Genomic DNA, 4651 nt, shown 5'->3' on the forward strand with positions numbered 1-4651 from the left:
GCTTATTATTCCCACATCTCCTTGTAAGTAGCCAGGAGCAGCCATGGAGCAGCCTGAATGTTTTGTTGGTTATATGTTTTTTCCACCAGTATCCAAGCTTTGTCACTCTTGAGTTCTGCATCCCACAAAACCCTCAGGCATGAACATAGTTCCGCCAAGCACTTTGTGGCTTCATAACAGGATGGGACTGTGTCCAGTGTCCACTTTTGGGTCCTCGTTTCCATCTGAGTCATTACCAGAAGTACTTTAGCACCCACCTTTCTGTCAATATTCTGTTCGTGATCACCTAAGCAAATCTAGGTGAAGCCCCAGACTCTTGTCTTCTAAATTGTGCTGGTTAATCTTGTCCATCAACTTGACTGGGCTCTGGGGGGAGCTGATTGGATTGTGAGGGCAGTAATTTCATCAATGAATTAAACCACTGAGGAAGTCATAACTGAATGGGCTTTTAGGAGGCAGGGATAAGAGGCAGAAGTGAATCAGAGAGGGCCATAATCTAGGGGCTGCATCTGATCCCTTGTGCCTTCCTCTGGCTCTTCACCTGTGTTCTGTTCCCAGCCAGCACAAGGGAACAGCCTTGCCCTGACGCATCCCTCCACCATGATCTTTGTGCCTTGAAACCTAGTGACCATGGACTGGACCTTCTGAAAGTGTAAGAGGAACAAAAACCTTCCTATTCTCAATGTTCCAGGGATGGAAAGGCTGATTAACATGTAAATGTTCACTGCAATCATTCTGAAAGCTCCATTTATAGTACTCTAGGTTTTCTGGTCTATTTTTCCAAGTTCTTCAATCTCTACCCATTACCTAGTTCCAAGGCCATAGCCACATGCCAGATGTTGCTATAGCAACCACCCCACTTCTCTGTTGGAGGATGTGCTCATCCATAGCTAGAGCAGTTGAAGCTCTGAGTTACTCTCTCAGAACTGCTTACTTCTGGAACTCACACACATTGATGTTGTTTCCATTTCTTTTCCTTTCAAGATGTTATCTAATTTCCCTTGTCATTTCTTCTTTGACCTATGAGTCACTGGAGACTGGAGGGATGTTAATTTCCTAGAGGTTACTAAGTTTTTAACTTATTTCCTTTCCTTTAGGGAACACATTTCAGTGTTGTGGTCTATGTCAGAGCTGGTTTTCTAGGTGTTTGTTTGCTTGCAATAATGCGGATTCAGCCCAGGGCCTTTGCACTGAGCTACATACCCAGCCCCTTTTTAAAAAGGACTTTTTTTTTTTTTTTTTTTAAAGAGAGGGTCTTACTTAATTGCTAGATTTCTCAGTGTAGGTTCAAACTTGTGATTCTCCTGATTCAGCCTCCCAGAGTGTTGGGATTACAGATGTACACACCACCATACCTGGCCTTGGTGTTTTAGTTTTTAAAATAGCAGGATTAGTAAAATCCCTGCTGTACCATGGAGCCTCATGCAGAGTGCTATGTTAGGGTTTACTTCTACCATTTTTCTGGGACTTTTTTCCGAATCATTCTCTCTGCTCTTTATTTTTAAGCTTTCCCCTTGAATTCCTTTGGTTTGAAGAATTTTGTTTTGTTTTGTTTTGCAGTCCTGGGGGTTGAACCCAGGACCTTGGACATGGTAGGTGAGCACTGTGCCCTTAGCTACACTGCGGCCCCTTTTATTTTTACTTTTTGAGGCAAGATTTCACTAGATCTCCCAGGCTGGCCTCAAATTTGTAATCCTCCTTCTGTAGCCTTTTGAGTACCTGTGAGTAGCTGAGGTTATGTGTATGAGCCCCCACATTCAGCTGGATTGAGGGTTTTTGTTTGTTTTGGTTTTCTCTTTTATTTCGTCACTTTTGACTATTAGTGCCTCTCTTTCTCTCTCTCTCTCTCTCTCTCTCTCTCTCTCTCTCTGTAATTGCCCTGGAGTCTATAGAGTGAATCTTTAACAATGTACCTTGAAACCATGAATTATAATCTATAAATAAGATCTCTCCGCAGTAGGCTCCCATTCACTCTCACCCTTCCTTTCTCCTACTGTAGTTATGTTTGGCTTCTCTATAGGTTATAAACAGACAGTTGCCTTTAAAGAAAAATCTTTTAAATCAGTGTATATATTTTCCATCTCCTGTCCTTTTCCTTATCTTGTACATCAGATTTACTTGTATGATCTTTTTCCTTCGGTCTGAAAATTTTTCTTCAAAATTGTTTTGTAGTACAAGTCCTACTGGCAATTGTTGTTTGAACCCGTTGGTTGCCAAAATGTCTTTATTTTGTGTTTATTGGGGGAAGTTTTTTTGTGTGTGTTTGGAGTGGGATTGGGGATCAAACTCACCACCTTGTGCTTGCTAGGCAAGTGCTTATGCGGCTGAGCTAAATCTGCAACCCATGGAGAAGTTGTTTTAATTGGAAAAATTCTAAATTGATAGCCCCCCCCAAATGTCACCTCATTGTCCTGTGGCTTTCATTATTTCTGACAAGAAGTCAACTGTCTTCTCGTCTTTGTTCCTTATACAAAATATGTCATTTCCCCCCCAGATGAAGATTTTTTTCTGTTTATCAGTGTTCTTCAGTGATTTGATTTTGCTGTCCTTTGGTATGGTTTTCTTTGTATTTTGAGAGTTCTTTGAGCTTTTTGGTTCCTTAGATTTATGCTTTTCATCAAGCTGGAAATGAGAAAATGTCAGTAATTCCCTCTTCATACTTCCTCGTATATGTATTTTGGAAGGGTTATAACTGTCCTATAGGTAACTGAGGCACTGTTCAATATTTTGGCTTTTTAAAATCCTCTATATTTCCGTTTGGATAAATTCTATTGTTCTGTCTTCAAGTTCATTGATTTCTGTCGTCAAATCTGCTATTAAGTGAATTTTTCATTTCACATGCTACTTTTTCAATTCCAGAAGTTTCCTTGGTTCTCTTTTTCTAGTGGGTTTTGGTTCTCTTTTGTTTTATATTTCTCTTTCTTATGTCTGTGTTCCCTTCTAAATTTTGAACATATTTACAGTAGCTAATATGAAGCCTTGTCAACTAATTTTATCATCTTTATCATTTCTAGACCTGTCCTACTGATTGGTTCATTTTCTAGGTTGAGAGTCGCGTTTTTCTGGTTTTATTTTTCTTGGCGTGTCTGTCTTTCATGTTGCAGACTTACTGAGATATTCGCATACTGTACCATTCACCCATTTAAAATTTACACTTCAATGGCTTTATTATAATCAGAGTTGTACGCCAATCACCACAATCAAGTTTACAGATGTTTTACAACCCCCCAAAGAAATCCTGTTCCCCTTTCCCTTCCTTCCCCAATCCTTTCTGCCCTCCAAGCCCACTCTAGACAACAACTAATCTACTTTCTGTCTAGAGACTGCCTGTTCTGGACACTGCGTAGAAATGTTCCCATACGTGATTGTAACTTAGAACCGTGTGCTCGAGGTCCATCCGTGCTGCAGTCTGTGTCAGGACTTCCATTATTTTTATTGCCAAATAGCACTCTGTGGGGTGGACGCTGTGCGCTGGGTTGGTATTGAATGCCATGGAGATATGCAGTTTGCTTTCCATGCACAGCCTCTGTATGAGGCAGGCATGATTTTCCTGGCCTCATGGATGGGGAAAGGGAGTTCATGGAGAAAACTGGATCTTAGGAAGCTGGTATGAGGGAAGAGATGTAGCTTTTCTCTGAGCCATGCTTTCAGGAGTTCTGGAAGGAAAGACATGGACCATCTTTCAAGTGTGATTGAGTCTGAAGAGGGATGCACACATGTACTCTGGATAGTGTGGAGTTAGAGGTGATGGGGAGAGGGCCACAGGGCCCTGTCCTGAGCATTCCTGGTCAGAAGGGAAGTTGTGACCTTTCCTTGGGATCTGACTAGTGGAGGTTAGTAGATAGGGGCCCTGGAAAGGGCCTGCCAACATGGGGCACTGCCTGCATCTTTCTGCAGGAAGCTGGTGCTCAGGCAATGTCAAGAGGGATGCCAGGCACGGGGGCAGATCCTACAGCACCTGGTATGGGTTTTGCCCATGGTTTTTCTCAGAGGTGTTGCATTACATTGGGAACTCCTGGTCTGCAGGTGCTTAAGGTCTGCTGGGTGTAGGGAGCTGTGCCATCTACCTTATCCTCTGTAGGCAATTCTTCCTGTGACTACAGAGTCTCATCACCACCTGCCAGGATCTGGGATCAGTTGGGTATCCCCTGGGACTAGGAGCAGTGGGTACAGGGCCAGACTCCATCAAAGACTCATGCTCACCCTGGTTCTGTGTTTGGTTGCATTTTGATGCCTGAATACTGGCTCCATTCCATATCAAGACCTCACCTTGTGCCTGGTTTTGGGACCTCAGCCTTAAGTGACACACCTGAGTCCCCTTCTCACAATGCCCAGCCTGACAGTCTGTTCCTAGCCTGGTACCTAGGGAAGGTTCTGGAGCACAGGATGAACCACACTGTTGTTCTCGAAAAAGCAAGGGGATGCTCCCACTCCAGTGAATCTCTAATTGTAGGTTGTTCACCATCCTAGCTAATCAGCTCCTGTCAGCTGAGGACCAGTCTTTGTGGAAGGCACAGCTGAAGGCTCACAGCAGTTGATTCTGGTGCATGGCCCAGCTAAGAAGAACCCAACTTCTTTCTCTATTTCAGTCTTCTGAGCTGTGGGCAGGGGTTGGAGTGGGAACCACTGAAAAATGCCTGTCACCTGTCAT

Source organism: Cavia porcellus, unplaced genomic scaffold (assembly GCF_034190915.1).
Source record: "Cavia porcellus strain 051 isolate PalLab524CR breed Dunkin Hartley unplaced genomic scaffold, mCavPor4.1 scaffold_23, whole genome shotgun sequence".
Classification (NCBI taxonomy): domain Eukaryota; kingdom Metazoa; phylum Chordata; class Mammalia; order Rodentia; family Caviidae; genus Cavia; species Cavia porcellus.